At 33.4% G+C, this 22287-nt stretch overlaps 1 long non-coding RNA gene across 1 annotated transcript; it reads left to right on the top strand.

Moving 5' to 3' along the window:
- Nucleotides 1–1405: 1405 nt before the first annotated feature.
- Nucleotides 1406–3183, top strand: LOC150030913 (uncharacterized). Its single transcript, XR_016526371.1, has 2 exons — nt 1406–1744; nt 2913–3183. It is a non-coding gene; the product is annotated as an uncharacterized LOC150030913 (long non-coding RNA).
- The last annotated feature ends 19104 nt before the right edge of the window (nt 3184–22287 follow it).

Genomic DNA, 22287 nt, shown 5'->3' with positions numbered 1-22287 from the left:
AGGTCAGGCTGGGTATCTATGTCCTCTAGATACCCACCTCTAGTAAAACATATAAATTGCTCTAGTCCTCATGGGACACATATACACATGAAACAAAAAGGGGGACTGAGTCCTATCCTACTGCAGTTAAGTATGTCCACTACCTCTAGTAAGTCCCGTAGGATCCACAGCCTCTGGTGAATCCCGAAGGAAACACAATCTCTTACATACGCATGGTTATGCATACACCTCTTTCGTATACACATAACCCACATAATGTGTACCTCTTTCGTACATCTAGTTATATATACACCTCTTTCGTATACACATAACCCACTGAATATGTACCTCTTTCGTACATCTAGTTATGTATACTTCTCTTTCGTATACACATAACCCACTGAATATGTACCTCTTTCGTATATCTAGTTATGTATACACCTCTTTCGTATACACATAACCCATTGAGTATGTACCTCTTTCGTACACCTAGAGAGTCTTACAACCCTCAACATCAACAGATCAAATAAAACCATATGGAATTACATACCATCTCATGCTAGCATTCAAGTGTCTATGTGCTAAAGTAAATCTTTCAGATCCCACACCAGAACATACATTGGTCATACTATACTATCAGACCATCATGTTGTCATTCTGCCATATCATTCATTTATCATGCTAGCATACATCTAATGCCTGACCCGTGGGCAGTTCCAGTAGTAAGATTTCTTATCTCAAATTACGCCTAAGTGGCAAACAATTTAATCTTTCTCCTTGCTTAGATGAATCTTGAAACAAGCCCCAAAGTATAGCTTGTTCCAAAACTACCTTCGATCTCTCAAACAAATGCCTCAATCAAAATGTTGCTTGGTCCAAAATTAGCTTTGAACTTAAGTTCATTTGCGAACCCAACTTAATCCTCCGCAATGTCTAACAACACACTTCTACCTTAAAATTCCACTAGTGCTCGAATCTTTCCTAAGGTCCAAAATTCTGACGGCTAGCCACGGGTTTCGGTTGCTATGATAGGCTGAAGAAGAGATCACAGGTCGGACGTGATAAGCCAAGCGAGGACAGCTGGAGCGGCAGCAAGGGTCTCGGCTGGAGGAAGAAGAAATTGAGGGGGGGGGGGGGGTGCCGGCGGGTGTGTGAGGAAGAAAGGGAAAGAGGGTTTTAAAAATAATAATAATAATAATAATAAATAAGGAAATAAATATAATTACATTTAATTTCTTTCCGTTTTATACTATTTAATTTCTTTCCATTTTATACTATTAAATTCCTTTCCGTTTTATACTATTAAATTCCTTTCCGTTTCAAAAAGAAAATTAATTCCTGCCATTAATTTTCAAATTGAATAATTTCACACCAACAATTAAATTCCCACACTTTTTTTGTGCTGAGGCCCAAAACGATATCATTTGGGGCCATTAGTTTCCTTTTCCAATTTCAATTGGAAATTCCTCCTCCGACAACTCAATCAGACACCTCAATCAGACAACTCCCTCTCAGATTAAGCCCTAGTGCGATTTCTTCCACACGATTAACCCTCGCTGCCGTGAATGTGGTTCCTTCTTCCTCAAGCCCTAACTTCTCTCCAATAACGCTGTTGGAACCCTCGCTGTCGTCGCCGTCTTCAGCCTCTACTGCCGTCGGTTGATGCCTCTCAAGCTCCATCGGTTGCTGCCGCTTAATATAGCTTCGTTGGTTGATGCCACTATTGATAGCTCCCTCATCCATGACCTGCCACTGTTTTTCTTTGGTAAGCGGTATAAAGGAGCTTCTAAATCTGAGATATTTACTAACTTTTATCTTCTTTAGTTTTGGGTTTAGGCATTAGTTTTCTGGTGAAGAAATCAACCAAATTATTTATATTTTTGTTCAGTGCTTTTAGAATCTAAATTAAGAACTTGATTAAAATTGAATAGGTCAAAATACCAAATGCCAAAGCTGAAATGGTATTTTATCTAAAAAAATATATTATTAACTATTTTCTTGGCCGTGAATAAAGATCAACATTCTCATCTTCAAAATAAATTAAATTAAAACTAATATGAATGTAACAATATTAAATTGCACCAAAATGATGAATGAGGACCTTTGATGTTCGCATGTAATTATGAATATAATATAAGAAAAGGAATTGCACACCTCAACTTCGGTCCTTTAAATATTAAATTCTTATTTATTATTTTCACTTTGTTTAGAAATGTAACATGAATGTGGCAGAATTTGTCTAGGTTTGATGTTTTGTTTTCATTAATGAATATGGTTTTAGGATAAGTAATATGAAAATAGGATATATTATAGTTGAATTTCAATGTTTTCATTTGGATGAAAACTCCAATGCTCTTTTTCTGCTCGGATTTACCAGTAGAATCATATCTCAATCTACATATTCTATGATGCAATTTTCCATTATAATTAATTTCACAAAATGATAAAAAGTTATATGATATTAACGATATGTATGTAGAAAAATGAAAATAGAAGGTTCTTTCTATCTTTTTTTTTTTAAAAAAAAAAAAACTCTTCAAATTTCAAAAAACAAAAAGAAACTTACTAAAAAATGGGGTTGAGAGGCTAGGGCCATGATTACACATAGTAGTCGCTTAAATGATTTGCTTTCTTAGAAAACGTTAATTGTACGTGCTATATGTAGTATATTTTGATCATGTAATATCTGCCATTGAAGTTTAATTATATATGCTTTTATATGTTTTGGTATGGGTTATATATTGATAACTTTTGGGGAGTGGAATGACTATACTGCAGTTAGAGTTACGATAATCACTTAGATGTATTCTTATATTAGGAAAATTGAAAAGTTAATTGTATATGTACTTGATATGTAATCTATTTCGATCTTGTAAAATTGACGGTTGAAGTTTAATTATGTAAACATTGTGATATCTTATGTGTTTTTCTAGGGTCATAAGATTGTTTTATGCTAAAATAAATATGAGAGCTCGACCTGCTACTTGGGTCCCTGTTAAGGTGAGTATTTCAATTTTGATTTAATGATAAGATACGTTCAATTAAAATATTTTTTTTTCTTATAACATGGGTTGGATATATTTGTACATATAGTATGCTCAATAGCGAGGTAGTACAGAGTGTGGGTACTATACTATGAAATTCATGTACGACATAGTAACTCATACGAGCACAATAATTATAGATATGGTATTCATTTTCTTACACTATCTTCTTTAACTATAATTTTTACAGTAAGTACAATCTTTTTAATAAATTACATTTACTTCGTTTGCAGTTGATGAGACAAACACTAAATAGTTAATTGGAATTAGATACGTAGGGTTGAATATTGTGACCCTATAGGACATTACATATGATGCATATTTGTTATAATGATGCATCAATAGTTAATTTTGTTGGGTTTAGGATATGTGATACAATCTCACTTTTGGTAGGGTTAATTAGGTCTTATATGTTTCAATTTTTAGATACTAATTGTTTGTAGAAACGTTATTTTAGTGGTTGATTAATGAAAATTATTTGGTTCAATCGTTGGTGATATAATGTTCATGGATTGATTACTGTTGTATTCTTTTGACTTGATAGTAAATTTATTAAATATGTTACTTGTTTTAATAAGATGACCATATTTTTTTTAGTTTTTTTCAATCTGATATAGTTGACGGGTAAAAAATGTCAACAAAAGTAGACAATTGACATTAAAAAACAATCAATGCAAACATATGTTGACAGACAATAAAATATTTTTCTTGAATTGCAAAAAATGTCAATAAAAAGGATTTTCTTAACGTTTTTAAAAAATAGTTGATGGACAAAAAATGTCAATATTTTCGTACTTTGATGTTCAAAAAATATCAACAAAAGAACTTTTCTTGACGGTTTTTTCATATAGTTGATGAAAAAAAAGGTAAAGTACCCTTTTCTTGATGGTCAAAAACATCAAGAAAAGGTTTTTGATGACTTTTTTGGCCGTCAACAAAACTAGTTTTCTTGATGGTCAGGCTTTCTTTGTTGGAATTTATGTCCTAAACTTGTAATCTATAAATTTGTTAACAATTTTCTATATGAATAAAATGTTATTTTATTTTAAATAAATAATCATTATTTATTTAATCGTATAACTCAAATCCAATAAACACTCATAACCTAAAAGGTCTGTAGTATATGGATAAGGTTAGGTACCTTATCCTAGTAACACTATGGATATGACCCACTTTGTAATTGTTACAAATGATTTGATTCAAATCGTTCATGTGGAGACATGCAAGTAAGGGTATCCTATACAATATACAATGAGATTGTATAAGACTGGGCCGTGGAATATATAATCTCTCATTATAAAACCGTTAAATGAAGAGATTAATATTTCAAGTGATTACCATATAACTCAATTTGAATTTTGAGTGAGTTATGAACTCTTGATCATGAGGGTCATCCTTTGATTTGTATGAGCGAGAGTAACCCTAGTTGCCAACTCAATAAGCCTACCATTTAGGAGACAATACCAACTAGAGAGTTGGGAACATATCGTCACAAAATGGAATTCACTCCTTCCCTCATTTAGGGTAAGTAGATACGTTGTTCTCTTAAGTGCTGACTTTGAGACTTAACAATGAGACCACACCCTCTCACTTATCCGAGAGGGATTTTATTTATGGTTGGACCATAAACAGATTGTTCATTAGAGGATAAGTGGTACTTAAGAAGCCAGAAGTAATTACAGGGGTAAAACGGTAATTTGACCCAACTATAGTTACGAACAACCTGTGAAGGATTGACTTACAGGAAATGATTAAAAATCAAAGGATGCATAAATATTCTACAGTTCATAAGAGTGCGACTATGGGCCTGTAGTGGAGTGCCCTATAGTTAATGAATGCTAATTAATTTAATTAAAGAGTTTAATTAATTAATTCCGTATCATTGGAGTTTATAACTGTAGGTTCATAATCAGATTAAACAAAGGTTTGAGTGTTGCACATTTAGTATTCAAATTATTGTTTTAAGGGGAATTTATTATATATGATACATTTTAAATATTCAAATTATGTGTACAGATACGTTATAATATATAGTTTATTTAAATTAGATTGAAATTTACAACTATATAATATGATATGATAATATGTGACATTCAAATATTAAATAATATGAATTGGTTCATATTAAACATATACAGAAAACTTAATGTGAATGAGATTCATATTAAAACTATAGATTATGAAAGAGATAAGTATATTTGAAAACGATTCAAATATTGAATTAATTAAAAATTTGATGTTTAATTTAAAAATAAATAAATGTTAATTTGATTATTTATTTATTTATTTTATTTTAAATAAAATAATGTTTATTTAATTTTAAGTTATAATTGCTTAAACTTCCTTGCATTACAGAGGAGTGGTTAGTGGGGTAAGGGGAATTAACTTCCCGTATTATTTTAAAACACTAACAAATTGAATAGAAATCTTTCTTCCTCTCTTAAAAAGAAAATACATAGAGGGGTTCTCTATAATTTTTGCTTTCTCCTACACCAAAAACCAAAAGCTCCCACAAGCTTCCTTGTTCCCTAGAGGATAATAGAGAAGACCGGTGGTCGTGTTTTGCTTGTCTTTATTTAAGAAAAAACCATTGAAGATTTACGTAGCGAAATGCGGGATCAGTCCAACTTTTCGTTTTTCACAGAATTTACAAGAATTACGACTTAAAAGAGAAGGATTATGCATTTAATTTAAACTTACAGCATGTTTTTCTAAAGAAAAAGTGAAGAATAAAATACCTTTGAAGAACGAATTTCTTCAAGAACTCCCTCTATTAAGATCACAATCTGGAAACCAATTAGGATACCACCAAATTGGAACTTCATGTATTCTTTTTAGGGTTTGAAAATAGGCAAGAGATGTGGGCTCTGCCTTTAGGTTTAGAAGAATGAAGAAGAAAAAGATGAGAAGATGATTTTTCTTCTCTGTAAACTTTTTTCAGAGAGAACCAACTCAAACTAAGAGATTTGTGAAAAAAGATGAATAAGAACCATTCATTCTTCCACAACCCATGTTGAAGACTGAGAGATTGGGGAGGGAGTCAACTCCCTTTAAGTAAAATTAATTTAAATAAATTAAATTAATAATAATAATAAAATATATATACACTATACGTTATATCAAATATAACATATAGCATATAGTTTTATATTACATAAAATACAACATAACATATAGTTTTTTCTCCCAATAATACATGGTATTTAATATAAATCACATTTATAATATTAAATTCATTTATATGAATCTCATCCATATAATTGATATTTGAATCATATTAAATATTTAATTCTTCTCAACTTATTTATGGTATTTAATATAAATCATATTTATATTAAATTTAATTACATGAATCTCATTCATATAATTAGTATTTGAATCATATTCAAATTCCTCTCATATTACCTTATATTATAATGTATCAAATACATTATACTAATTATATCACATATATAATTAATTTAATTAATTATATCATATATAATTAATTCACTCAATTAATTTGAACACTTAAAACTAATCTAAAATTAATTCTCAATTAAATTCTTGTTGAGCTACAGAGGGGACCTAATGGACCTGTAGATTGAAGATCCAATAGTAGTTCAATAATTAGTTAAACTTCTTAATTAAATTACCCAACATCCATTAACTGTCAGTCATTCCACTAAAGACTAACAGTTGCACTCTTCGCACTACAAATATATTTCTGTGTCCATTGGATATAACCAATCAACAGTGCAATGACCCTTAACAAATTGTTCAAAAGTACAGCTAGGCCAAAATTATCGTTTTGCCCTTGTAGTTACATCTAACTCCTTAAGTCCCATTGATTTCTCTAATGAACAATGAGTCATAGTCCAACTATGACCAAGTCCCTCTCGGGCCAGGAGAGGGTGTAGCCACTATGTTCCCGACATCAGGGAATGAGTGAATTCCGTCTTGTGTAGCTGTGTTCCCAGCTATCCAATCAGACAAATTCCTAAAAAGGAAGGCATATTAAATTGGCGATCTGGCCACTCTCACCCATACAAATCAAAGAACCGCCTTCATAAGCAGGAGTTCACAACTCACTCAGTATTCAGGTCATGTCACCTGTAGTCATCCTCATGAAATGTAAGTCTCTATTATTAACAACATTATATAAAGAGACTAATCATTTTGTGGTCCGATCTTATATAAACTCTTTGTATAGAATGCCCCCACTCACATGTCTCCACATGAATGATCAGGATCAGATCATTTGTAGCAATTTACAATACTTGTAACACCTACAAAATGGATTGTATCTGAATTGTCACTAGGATAAGGTACCCAGCCTTATCCATCTACTGCAGACCGTTTAGGTTATTATTTAAACAAGATCTACTTGTATGTCTCTACATACTTGTTTAAATTACATAAAATAACCTAGGATCTTAATTTGTTGGATTGAGTATATGCTTATAAAATAAAATTTATTTTCATAAAATAACACTTATTTTATTAACAACATTATGTTTATACAAAGTTTACAAACTATGAGATTACAAGAGATTTAGGACACATATCTCAACAATCTCCCACTTGTCCTAAAGCTTATTGGGCCTAATGTACAATACAAATAAAGTACAAAATCACAATAAGCTAGTGCATACACTATACCCCAATAACATCTCCCACTTGCCCTAGACAATAGGTCGCATATCCCGTAGACTCAGACTTTCTAGATGACCCTCAAACACTTTAGTCGTGACAGCCTTTGTAAATGGATCAATAACGTTGTGCTCCGAAGAAATCTTCATGACAATCACGTCACCTCGATACATGTGCTTGCCTCTTCGGTGACTCCTAGATTCCTTAGAATTTTCCATAGCCCCACTGTTATCACAATAAAGTGTGATGGTCAAAGACATATTTGGAATAACTTCCAAATCAGTAAGGAACTTCTTAAGCCATATAGTCTCTTTAGCAGCTTCACAAGCAACTACGTATTTGGTTTTCATAGTGGAGTCTACAATGCATCCTTGCTTGATGCGTCGCTATACTATAGCTCTTCCATTCAGAGTAAACACTGACCCTGATGTGAATTTCCAAGAATCTCAATCAGTCTGAAAGTCAAAGTCTGTGTATCCTATAAGGATCAAATCCTTATCTCCATAAACGAGCATATAATTCCTCTTTCTCCAAAGATACTTGAGGATCGTTTTGACCGTCGTCCAGTGATCTAATCTTGGATTGGACTGATATCGATTGACAATCCCTACTGCATAGCAAATGCCAAGTCTAGTACATGACATTGCATACATAAGGCCGCCAACAATCGATGCATAGGAATTCGTCTTATTCTCTTTACCTCTTAAGGAATCTTAGGATACTATTCCTTAGACAATAAAATTCTATGCCTGAAAGGTTATGAATCCTTCTTAGAATTGTGCATTGAATATCTGACAAGTATCTTGTCAATATACGATGCCTGAGACAAGGTCAACCTTTTGTTCTTACGATCCCTGATAAACTGGATTCCTAGAACAAACTACGCCTCTGCCAAATCTTGGAATTGGGTGGCTAGCCATTTATTTACATAAGTCAAAAAACCTACATCATTCCCAATGAGTAGGATACCATCCACATACAATATGAGAAAAAGTACTGAGTTGTTGATGATTTTCTTGTAAACACAAGGCTCATCAACATTCTGATCAAAGCCATAAGATTTGATCGCTATATCAAATCTTATATTCCAAGATCGAGATGCTTGTTTCAGTCTATAAATAGACCGATTAAGCTTGCAAACCTTTTACTCTTGATCTTGTTCAATGAATCCTTCTAGTTGATTCATGTAGATGGTCTCTTCAAGATTACCATTCAAAAAGGCAGTCTTGATGTCCATTTTCTATATTTCATAGTCATAATATATGGCTATGGACAAGAGAATCCTGATAGACTTTAACATGATAATAGGTGAGAAAGTTTCTTCATAGTCCATTCCCTCAACCTAGGTATAACCCTTTGCCACAAGTCTAGCTTTAAAGGTTTGTACATTTCCATCTATATCTCTTTTCCTCTTGTAGATCGTTTTACAACCTATAGGTTTTACCCATCAAGTTGATCTACAAGCTCCCAGACAGAATTGAAGTATATGGACTTCATTTATTAATTCATGGCTTTAATCCATTCATCCTTGTCAATATCTTCCATTGCTTGTTTATAAAACAATGTATCCTCAACTCCATCATCAGTTATGATGTTTTGAGCTTTTGTTATACCCATGTAGCGTATAGATGGGTTCATAACCCTCCCACTACGTCGAGGAAATCTCAACTCTTGAGATGGATGACTAGATGAACCGAGATCAGCAACTCTTGTTGATGTATCAGCCCCTTCAACAACTCTCGTTGAAGTCTCAGTAGATTCTTTAGAAATTTCACTTCCCTCATGTGGTCTTCTTCCAAGAAGGTAGCGTTTGTCGATACAAACACTTTATTCCCACTTGATCATAGAAGTATCCACCTTTCGTTTCCTTGGGGTAGCCTACAAATAGACACGCTTTTGAACGAGGTTCCAACTTTTTGGGGTTTATCATTAACACATGGGCAGGACATCCCCAAATTCTGAAATGGCATAAAATACCTTTACGACCTCTCCATAACTCAAAAGATGTTTCAAAAATACTCTTTGAGGGAACGTTGTTCAAAATATAAACTGTAGTCTCTACTGCATATCCCCAAAACGAGTCAGAAAGATGAGCATAACTCATCACAGATCGAACCATGTCTAACAAGATTCTGTTTCTCCTTTCTGATATACCATTTTGTCAAAGTGTACCAGGGGCTGATAGTTGGGACGTAATTCCATGTTCTATCATATAATTTTGGAATCTTAAGTCCATATAATCTCCACTATGATTAGATCGTAGCATTTTTATCTTTTTACCTAAAAAGTTTTCAACTTCAGTCTTGTACTCCTTGAACTTTTCAAGAGCTTCATACTTATGTTACATTAGGTATAGATACTCAAATCTAGAATATCATCTATGAAAGAGATGAAATATTCATACCCTTCTCGTGCACTTACATTCATCAGACCACAGAAGTCTGAATGTATAAGCTCCAAGGTTTCTTTGGCTCTATAACATTTTTAGTAAAAGGTCGTTTAATCACTTTGCCTTCAAGGCATGACTGACATACTGGTAAAGAGTTTTCTTCTAAACTATTTAGAAGTTCACTTTTCACCAACCTCTCAATCCTATTGAGATTGATGTGACCTAACCTCGGATGCCAAAGATGGGAATTTTCTTAGAGAAATTCTTGGTCTCTTTACAATTGTTGCTGTTTTGAACATTTCAATATTGATTACGACTTTTATGACTAACGATCTTAGTACATATAAGTTATTTTCCATTGAACCAAAACCTAACTTCATTCTATTCTTCAAAATAAGATTTTATTCTTACAGAAGGATATAGAATATTTTTGTTCAATTAGAAAGGAAAATGAAATTATGTTCCTCTTGATATGAGGAACTATATATACGTTATCTAATAACATATATCGTTTCTTGTCCAAAAATAACCTAAGCCTACTTACAGCAACAGCTCAAAACGGCCTCACCAGTACTGACTCTAAAAGTGATCTCTCTAGTTTCTAACTGTTTCTAGGAATTAAATCCTTGATGGGAAGAACATATGTGGTTAGTAGCTCCTAAATCAACTATCTAGGCAGAATTATCATTCTCTGCTAAGCACGTCTCCAAAACAAATAAATCAGATTTTTTTTTGAAGTTCTTCCTTTTTTTTGGAGAGTAGTGGGATTTTGGCCAACGCATCAGGTATGTTTGCCAAAATGTGAACTCAGGCACTAGAATTAGCCTTCGTCCACACCTCATATGCATCACAAACATTTCATGGTACATCAGGGGTTGGGACTTGAGGACAATCCTCAATCATGACAATTTCAAGCTCGTTTATCACGAAAAACGTTTTAATGGATTCTTTCCACGTCGTGTAATTGAAATCAGTCAAACTAAAAAAGACAACTATCGGAAAAACGCTATTTGACATATTTGCTGAAAAAATAAATACATTTATCTACATTAGATTTTAGCACAACTCTTAAAAAAATTGAATCAGTTTTAGCAAAATCTAAATGAACCCCATTTAATATCTAATTTTACAATGACACTTCAGTGATTTAGGACAAGAGTCATCGAAGGGTAATCAGTTGTCTCTTCATTGAATTGAGACATTCTCATTCAATCATCACACCATAATAATGTTGGAAATGTCCTAGAACTTGCAGTTCGTAAATTTTGTTTTAAACATTCTATTTATCAATAAAATATTATTGAGTATTTTATTCAATAAAATTGTTGATATTGCATTCTATTACGAAAATCTAATAAACATATCCATGGTTATAATATGAATACTTTAACTTTATGTGGTGACATAAATAGGATCAAGTTAATAGTATATAGCCTAAATGATCTATAAATATATGGATGAAATTGGGTATCTCATCCTCGTAACACTATTGGATGCGGCCCATTTTGTATAAGTACTATAAATGATGTGACCCACAGATCATTCATGTAGAGACATGTAGTGTGGGCATCCTATGCAATGAGTTTGCATGAAAACTGGACCACGAAATAGTCACTTTTCTTTATAACAACCGTTTACGATTAAAACTGATTATTTCATATTAAAGTAACCTAGGTTAACTCAATCTTGGTGAAATTCTGCTGAATTCGTGGAAGAGATCTTCAAAGGTAATGTTTGTTTCAAACCCTCTTATGAATGTCATATGAATAGCACGTTTAAAACTCAAATTAAGTGTAGTTTAAGTGCTTATTGATTATGAATTCTTCCGTTGCATGTTATATTACTCCTTCAAATAACCCTTATTCCTATAACAATCAGTCATCATTTATTTGGTCAAGAAATCATTAACTTGCTTAATAATTTTTCGTAAGTGTGGCCCTCTATTTTAGACCCTAGAGTTCCACCCCAATGAGCCAACTGAAGGGAAAAACTAATTGGGAATAAAACCAAAGCGATCCTATCTATTTCTGGAGTTCGTCTTTATATTGACCTAATGCACAAACCATCTATAGGGAGACACTCCTAGGGCCCTCAAAGCCGTGCAAGAAGGTCTCACGGTACAAACCAATGAAAGAGATGATGTGACATGTTGACACACATTCCTCTCCCACTTATTATAAATACGCTCTCCATTCACCTTGATATTGACCCATACAAACAACATCTGAAGGGAGATGCTCCCAAGGCGCCTCAAGGCCAAGCATGAGTCTCATGGTGTGAATATTAAGGAAACAACATGAGTGGAAAAATTAACGTATCATATACATCTTTTCCTCCCACTGAGCATTTTAACAACCTAGGGTTTAATTAACTTGTAAAAAATACAGCTGATTATTTTTACTAATTGACCGTTTAAGTTTGCCCAAAAGTAACACTTATTTTGGAAAGTTAAAACAATTTTTTACTAATATTTGTTAAATACCTTAATAAATGTTAATCAATAATTGCATGCTTGTAACAAATCTATTTAATTCACCTTTCCAGGTAGGTTTCCAGGTAGGGGTGCGACGTTTCCATCATCTTAAATACCCCAACCTAGACAGAACCCACCTTAGACAAAAGGTCCCTTATAGATGTGTTTGCTACAAATTTAATCTTTTATTGAAATCAATTTAATCCTATTAAACTGATTAAAAAGATTAATCTAATTTCTAATCTCATTAGAAATTTGTGAACTTAGGTCTATGTGAACCATATTTTAAAACTAATTTTAAAAAATGATTTTACCTAAGTTTGCATGTAACTCTTAGTTATTGATTTTAATTTCTAATTTCATTTATTTAACTCTTATAAAGAGAATGAAACAAATTAAAACCTACATTGCATTGATCGACATACTTTATAAAATTATAACGTTTATAAGATTACCTAAAGTAATGTCATGCATCATGCAATGTTCATTTCATTACTACATATACATAATACTTATATATAACAAAGTAATGAAATTAAATAACATACATTACATGCATATATTCAAACTATATATTATAACCGATTATAATATAAATGATGCATGACTATGTTATTTATGCATGCAAGCATATAGTATAATACTTATATTAGATGATGCATTTCCATGCTATAAAATTAAATCATGCATATACATATATTATAACACTTATAATATAAATGATGCATGAAATTAAATGCATAACTTATGGTGGGTTTTAATTTTATATGACATACAATATGACATATAAATAATTAAAATTATACATTGTATGTATAATTAAATAAAAAAGTAATATTGGACCGAAATTGGCATCCTAAACATTAATTAAATTAATATAATAATTATATTAATTTAATTAATAAAAATACAATAAATAAATAATTATTATTAATTAAATAAAAAGAAAAAACTACAAAGAAACCGCTAGGAAAACTTAAACCCACGATTTGGTGGAATCCAAATGCATGCACTAACCATCCAGAGCATCGCGACGGTTTGATTTAGGGTTTAGGGTTTAGACTCATAGTATGTAGCAGCTTGTGGAGCTGCTAAGGAGGTCATATGGCTCAGGAAGTTCTTGACTGATCTGGAAGTTATTCCAAACATGTCTAGGCCTATCACTCTTCATTGTGATAATAGTGGTGCTGTGACGAACTCCAGGGAACCTAGGAGTCACAAGCGCGACAAACGTATAGAACGAAAGTATCATCTCATCTGCGAGATAGTGCACCGAGGGGACGTGATAGTCACGAAGATCGCTTCGAAGCACAATGTTGCTGACCCATTTATGAAGGCTCTCACGGCTACAGTTTTTTAGGGTCACCTTCAGAGTATGGGTCTACCGGACTGCCCGCGGCTGGACTAGGGAAGTGAGAGATTTTTTTGTACTAGGCCTTAATGCCCTAATTTATTGTTTTGTACTTATTTTTATCTTGTACACTCAGTTGCTTTAGTACAAGTGGGAGATTGTTGGGGTTGATGCCCTAAACTCTCGTAGGGTCCTATAGTTTGTAAACACCTATATGAACAAATGCTTGTGATGTAATAATATGAGATATTTTCTTCACTGTTATCTATGAAATATGAGATATTTAATTTAAATTTACCACAAACCAATAAACGAAGATCCTTGGTTGTCGTTGTAACTTAAGTATGTATGTAGAGACATACAAGTGGATCATGCCTTAAGTGATAACCTAAATGGTCTGTAGTATATGGATATAGGAACGAAACCTTATCTTGGTGACACTACAAATACGACCCGCTTTGTAGATAGTTACAAGTGTTGTGACGTGCTACAGGTGGTGTAATCCTGATCATTCATGTGAAGACATGCAAGCGGGGATGTCCTATAAAAAGAAGTTTGTATAAGACTGGACCACGAAGTGTTTAGTCTCCTTATATAACGTTGTTCATGACAGAGACTTTCATTTCACTAGGATGACCATAGGTAACATGACCTTAATCTTGAGTGAGTTGAGAACTCCTTCCTTTGAGAGCAGTCCTTTAATTGGCATGGGTGCGAGTGGCCAGATTGTCGACTCAAACCTACCACTCTTAGGGATTCGTTTGATTGGGGAGCTGAGAACTCAGCTAAACAAGATGGAATGTACTCCTTCCTCGAAGAAAGGGTAAGTAGATAGATTGCTTCCTTAAGGGCTGATTCCGGGACTTGAACGATGTGGCGCCACACACCTTCTCATGGCCCGAGAGGTTTCCACTCATAGTAGGACTATGATGTATTGTTCATTAGGGGGATCAATGGTACTTGAGGAGTTAGATGTAACTACAGGGGGGAAACGGTAAATTGACCCAACTGTACTTATGAGTGATCTGTGAAGGGTTATCGTACTATTGACTGGTTATATTAGATGGACACAGAAATATATCTGTGGTGAGAAAAGTGCATCTGTGGGTCTTTAGTGGAGTGCCCGACAGTTAACAAATGGTGGATCTCGTGATGAAAGAGTTTAGTCAGCTATTCACGTATCGTTGGAGCTTCAAGCTACAAGTCCATAAGGTTCCCTTGGAAGCTCAATGGATTTAAGTTGAGAATCAGCATTTGGGTCAGTTTGAAGTGTTCAAATTGACAAGAGGGAGTTTGATTATATATGATATAATTAAACATGTTCAATTATATGTAATATAATTGATATGATATATGAGATACATTATTCGGAGGATTTTTTATATAAATATGATTTATATTGAATAAAGGAGAAAAGGACTATGGTTTAAATGTTACATATGATGTAATATTAAAACTATAAGTTATAATTATAATATGATAAGTTAGTTATTATATTTATTTATAATTAAAACAATTATATGATAATTGTAGGTGGTTTCTCCTTTAACCATGCGTGAAAGTGAGAGGTTATGTTCAGTTTTCATAACTGAAGGATAAAATGAAAAATGTTTTCCATTAAGAGCATTACCATTCGTTTAGCTGATTAGAGACTATACGGTAGCCTTCTAAGCGAGAGCCTAAACGATTGTGTAACGAGCCTTTCTCTAAACGATCGTGTAAAGTTTTACTAAACAATCGCATGCCTAGCTAGATTCTTTAAACGATCGTGTAAACGATTAAGCTTGTTTTTCTAAACGAGCGTGTACCTACTGAGTTTTACTAAACGATCAAGCACACGAAGTCTATATGATAGACAATTCACTCTCCCACTTGCTTGATCGTATAGTTCGATCGTTGCTTTCCTTCAATCCTCAACCAAATCCAACAGAGCCCACACCTCCTAGATTCTCACTCCGAGAATATCGAGGTTGCCAAGTGGTGGTGTCCGAGAGGTTGTTTGTTTGTGGTGATGTTTGTTCGTGATCTAAGCGACAACAAGAGGTTGTTGTACCAATTCTTCACGAGAGCGAGAAGTATTTAGAATAAAAGTTCTTCAAAGATATGTCTCTCGTTTCTTTTGCCATTAGATTCTAAAGCATGTTGTAATTTGTTAGAAAATGCATAACTAGAATTTGGATAGCATTGGTTTTTATAGTTGAAATGCATAACTAAAATTAATTTTAGTTGAAATGTTCAAAGTTCTTCAAATGTAGAATAATTTGTGAATGCTTATAATTCTGTCACAATGAATTTGAATCAATCGTGCTTCCGCTCATAGATTCTTTTTTATAAGTGTTTCTTCAATGTCTACATCAGTATAGCATTCAGATTTAAGTTTTCCACCTCCAAAACACAAACTCAATTTGGAGGTGTCTCGCAAGTATCTAAAGATCCACTTCATTGCTTCCTAGTGAGTGATGAGGAATTCATGACCAACTAAATATTATACGATGATCAAACTTGTTAGTAGTCATATATAGAATGATATATAAATAGTTGACGGTTAAAAATTACTTTTGGTCCTCGAACTTTTATATAAGAAACAATTAGTATTTGAACGTTTGTTTGTAACAATTTAGTTCCTATACTTTTAAATTTGTTACAATTTAGTTTTTATAGTTCTATATTAATTTATAATAATTGAGTCACTAAACTTTAATAAGTATTAATTTACTTCTTATACCTTGCAATTTGTAAAAAAGTATATGGGTTGTAATGGATTTGTGTTCTTTAATTGCGCGTGAGGCTTAACAAAATTCCCTTTCAAAAAAAAAATCTTAAAAGGGTATGGCTAAATTGTTACACTATTAAAGAATTCCTTATAAAGTTGAAAACACACTTTAATTAGGAAGGTGATTACAAAAGATATCTTGAATCTATATCTAACTATTGTTGAAAGGGCATACGTATTTCAAATATACATTTAATAGTATTAAAGTGTTGATATAATTAAACTTACCATAATCTTAAATTTTTAAATTAATCAATAATTTAACACGATATCAAAAATTCCTATAACGTCATTTTCTCTTTGGATAATTTTGTAAGATAAACAATACTAAATACTAAATACTAAAACTGTTTACCTTTTTCCTTTTCTTTTCTTTTCTTTTTTTTTTTTTCTTTTTTTTTTTTTTGGTTTTTTAGAGGTAGTTGAATTGCTGATCTTTGAACATTTCAACTAAAATTAATTTTGTGCCACACTCCGATTTTTGTATTATGTTTTTGTCCCTGTGTTACATTTTTTTGTTTCATGTACTAAAAGAATTGGACAATGCTTGATTTTTCACAAGTTAATAAAATGAGTGATTCAGTTTTGCTTAAATTTTAAGGCGGGTAAATAATAATATATGTCTGTATGTTTTTTAGTGGGAGATTAATCTATATCATCAATTCTTTTATCATAGATTTGAATTAGCTTATACAAATTTATCTGTTTAATCTGTTAAGTCAATCTGAACATAGTATAACAAGTGAAATATTAATTATGTTCAGTATTTTCATGTAGGTCGTAATTGTTGAACTAAAGTATTAACATTAATATAGTTCAACTTTTTTTAAAAGTAATATAGTTAAACTATTTAAATACTCATACTTTATATTTTTTATGTTTGTTTTAAAAAAAAAGCTAAATAATAATAATGATAATAAAAATGTCCCCTTCAAAAAAAATAAAAATAAAGTGAGGGTGGGACAAATAAAGACAAATGTGGTGGCGGAACTGGAGGCAGTTTAAAGGACACGCCAGAGAAAGTAAAAAGAAAAAATAATAATAAAACAAAAAAGTTAGAATTGTTAAATTGTGGACGCAATTGGTGACGTCATTAGTCCAGTCCCAATCAAAATCAAGTCCAAACTTTGCCTCCACTCCTCTCTGACTTTTCTCTTCCCTTTAAATAGAAATACACCTCGCGGGACCCACTTTATTTTGATATCATTTTAATCATATATTTCAAGTTCTTCGAATTTAATTCTCATACTTTCAAATATTTAATTTAGTTTTTAAATTTTTCATATATATTAAATTTAATCGTTGAAATTTAATTTTCATTGAAATCGATTCATTAATAATAATAATTTTCATGATGAATATATTTATGCTATTTAAAGGAGAAATATTTGATTTTCCTAATTACCCCTTTTAATTATTGGTTATAGACCTATCTTAGATAATTTTAAATTTAAATTATTAAATAAAATTATTTGACTTATTTTTTTCACACTTCCCCTTAAATTTTAAAAAATCCCTACTTTTTTTTTTTTTTTGGCCATACACGTTAATTTTTTAAAAAAATCCTCATTTTTTCCATTAGAAAAAGAAATCACTATTTATCTTTCTATATCTCATATTTGATTTAAAATAAAATCAAAATATTCTCGATAAATAGCTAAATTCAATCTCTCATTTTCATCCGTATGTTCTCTCCTTTTTATTTTTTTTTCATTTCTAAAAAGTGTGATAAAAAAAAATATCTATCTATATACTATAAACAATCAAGTTAAAAAATATTTTTTTTATAAAAATCTATATTTAGATTTTATCTCTAATTTCATATTCTATGAATAATCATGTATGAAAATCTCATTTTATCTAAAAATGTTAAAGAAAATTTTAAAAAAATGACATCATTTTAAATCATGTAAAAGAAAAAACACTTATAAAAAAATCAATTTACTATCTAATTCTAATCTAAAATCTAATTAAAGGGGTTGTGTGTCACACCCCCTCCCTAGCCTTAGCCCTAAGACTTGGAAGGGAGCATGAGGGTACATCAGTAGTATTCCAAAATAACATTTTAATTTAACATTTCCCCCTTATCTATTAAAGACTTTAACATGTTTACCATAATTTATCTAAGTTTTATACATATAGTTCAATTTTCTATGTTCTTTTATCACATGATCCGAGTCATGCCCTAAGAATTTACCAAGTTCTGGTATTTTGATGGTTTGTAGACTCCTTCCTGAACGCTCCGCTTTGCTACTTGGGGGGAAATAGAAGAAAACATTTGGAAGAGTGTGAGTTACTAAGTCCAATGAGTGGTGCTTTTAAAATAATAATCACTTTGCAAAACATATTTTTGGGAAGTCAATCACATAATCACAATTTCAGTATAATTTATGTATGATCATGTGTGATTTCATTCAATCATTATCCTCCAATTCCATGCTATACTTGGCATGTTCACATCATGGACATATTATCAATCATAACAACTTTTTATGGAAACTTTCTTATAACCCACTTTTCCCGCCAATGTGCACACCGACAATTCTTTTCCTGCTAGTCATGCTTAGATAACTTGACTCTATTTCCCGCCGACCGAGGCCGACTAATTTTCCGCCAAGTACCCTTTTTTAAGCATGCTAACTTATGTAGTTCGGGTATAATCTCGGTTTCCATAGAAATTTTATAGACAATATCATGGTACGTAGCATAACATCATCAACATACATTTTGCACTTACATATGCATATATTCACATATCAATGTATAAAACTAAATAAACACTCACCGTAAGCAAATTTTTCTACTAAAATCACCTTGAGAATACCTTCCTGAGGATTCCCCCATATCAATGAAAAATTCCTCAATTAATATTTTTTATATCAATAAATAATGTCAAAATAGCCAAAATATCATTATTTAATCAAAGTACCAGCTTACCCTATTCCAATTTAGCCAAAATCCTAAAATTAGCCTCTTTAGAGGTTATTTGGACTATGGTAGACAGCTGAGCGTTTGGCAGTAGACAGGGTGGGCGTGCTGTGCCGCACAGGAGCTGACGCGTTGGGCGCGCGTTGCACGGTGGCCTGTTTCACTGGGCGTGATGCGTTGCACGGTGGGGCTGCTGCGCTAGGCTAGCGCGTGGGATGCATCAAGTGAGGCATGCTAACAAGCAGACGCAGTGCTGCAAGGCGTGCGCGCAGGGTGTTGGATGCGTTGGCTGGCTGTGCGTCCAGGCTGACTCAATGCTTCACCATCGCAACCTTTGTTTCTTTTGAACTCCACTTAACTTGGCAACCTAATAACTCAAATGTAATACTCTAAATATGCTCTCAACACAAGATTTTGATGATGGTATGAATAAATCCCTTTCGCCCAACCCCTCTATTTATAGTCATTCCAAACTCACCCCTTGTGACAACTTAACTCCCATTTGTCTCACTTTGGAGCTACCAACACTTAGCCTACCCAGCCTAGCCTTGAGTTGTTCTCACCTCAATTTTCCAGCCAAAATTTCCTTTTTTGCTTGAAATCTCTTTCACCCACCTCCTGCTTAAGGTGATAAGACCTTCATTGCATGAAATCTCCTTTGTCCACCTCCTGTTAGAATTTTGTGTGAACCTCCTTTTGCCACCTAAATCACTTAAATACTTAAATATATTTCTCTACTTAAATTGTTTAAGACTTATGATCGTATAACTATTAGCATCTTCCCTTGTAGTTTTTCCATCAATTAGCCTTACCCTTTGTTCTGAACGCATAACAACTCACCCTTCTTTCATTAAAGTCCCATTTAGCCATCGCATGAGTCAGCCATCACCTAGGGTGGCCGCTCACCCTCAACGCATGGCTTGCTAGGTGTGCTTGCTCAGCCTACTAAGCATGGACGCACAGCGCTGACCATCGACGCATGGGCGTGCTGCCTAGACGCATTTGGTCACATAGGCGCGCTTGGCCGCGTGGGCGTGTCTCGTCACATGGGTGTGCGTTTGGCATAACGCATCGACGCATGGCTGCTCAGCAGACTCGGCAGCATTCGACGCATAGAATGGGCGTCCGGCTTGCCCGCTCGATGTATAGACATGGCGCTTGGCATACATGCTCGACGCATGGGCTGCGCGCTTGGCCTCGGCGCATGGCCTGTGCACTTGGCCTCGACGCATGACCTGTGTGCTTGGCCTCAACACATGGCCTGCGCGTCTAGCTCACTCGATGCATGCCTCCAACGCATGCCCTGCTTGTGTCTACATGCTCTTACGTTTGTTGTATGCAAGCCCTTGGCCATTTTTCAAGTCTTCTTGCTTCCATCCTCCAAGCACTCTTGCGTTCAACATATTTAAGCCTTCCATATGCGTTTGATCTTTTGGTCACCTTTTTGGATAATTTAGTATTAATGTTTTCCACTCTTTGCTCCAATATCCTTACTTAGGATTTTTCTTCTCTATTTAACTTCCCACTTTAGATTTAGTGTTAGGGTCTTACATTTATCACCCCCTTAAAATAATTTCGTCCTCGAAATTAAACGAAACTTAATTTACAACAGAACTTTTTATTTAATAATTTGCCTCATACAGTTTTATTACATCACGACTTTTATTCTAGTCTTCTAAAACTTTCTCTTTCCCTTTTCTCACGATCGATATATTGTCTTCCCTATCCTGAGTTATTCCATATAGTCTTCCCAACGTCATTTTTCCTATTTCCTCTTTTCTTTCTCCTATAGTTTGTCCTCCTTCAACCGTCGTTGATAACCCTCCCGGTTTGTTTAATGGTTCTATATTTTCAGTATCCATCTACTGAGGACATTCTCGTTTAAAGTGTCCCGGTCTGCCACACTTAAAACACGTGTGCAATCATTTATAAACATTATTGTTATTTAAATAACATCATTTCGAAATTAATGTTCATCCTCTCGTTTCTCCACACACACCTTTCCTGAACATGTCCTATTTCCTTACAGAAAATACATAACTTATAGGATTCCGTGTTGTTAGATTCGTATGTGGGTTGTTCCTCGAATTCGATCACGATACGTCGAGGAATATCCTTCTTTGCTGCACGCGCCCACTCTTGGTCCACTGTCAGTTCAAGCAATATATTGTTACTTCCTGTATTCAAACCTTCGGCCAGTTCTCGTTGATATTTTTCCTAAATTTCTCTTGTTTTTCTCTGAAAAACATAACAATTTTTACGGATATGGCCAACCTTGCCACACCCATAGCAGATTCCGGTCCCTTTCAGACACAAACCGCTATAAATTTTACCACATTGCGGATATCCCATGTTGATTCGGGATCCCACTAAGTTTGCATTGTTCAAGGTAATAGGATATTCAGTATTATTGTTCACACTATTCTCAGATCTTTCAGGGTTTTCCCCTAGGTTACCGTTGCGGTCTCCAGTTCGCGTTCCGGAGTCATTCCCCACCAATCTTGTCTGCTCGGATTCATTTCCTATAGTGGATATTATTAGGTTATTACTTACTAATTTCTTTATTTTCACTTCCCCTTTCTCATGTTTTCCTATGTCCACTTATTATTCCCCACTTCTTTCTCCTAACCTTTCCTTATTTTATTTTAGGTTTTTCCTAATATATTTCAATATATTTATTCCTTTTTAGGTTCTGACCTGGCCTAGTTTCTAATATTA

The sequence above is a fragment of the Benincasa hispida genome, unplaced genomic scaffold (assembly GCF_027475165.1).
Source record: "Benincasa hispida cultivar pf3 unplaced genomic scaffold, pf3_genome.v1.1 HicScf158, whole genome shotgun sequence".
Lineage (NCBI taxonomy): Eukaryota > Viridiplantae > Streptophyta > Magnoliopsida > Cucurbitales > Cucurbitaceae > Benincasa > Benincasa hispida.
Note: the sequence above shows the minus strand (reverse complement) of the source record. Positions and strands in the feature narration are given on the sequence as shown.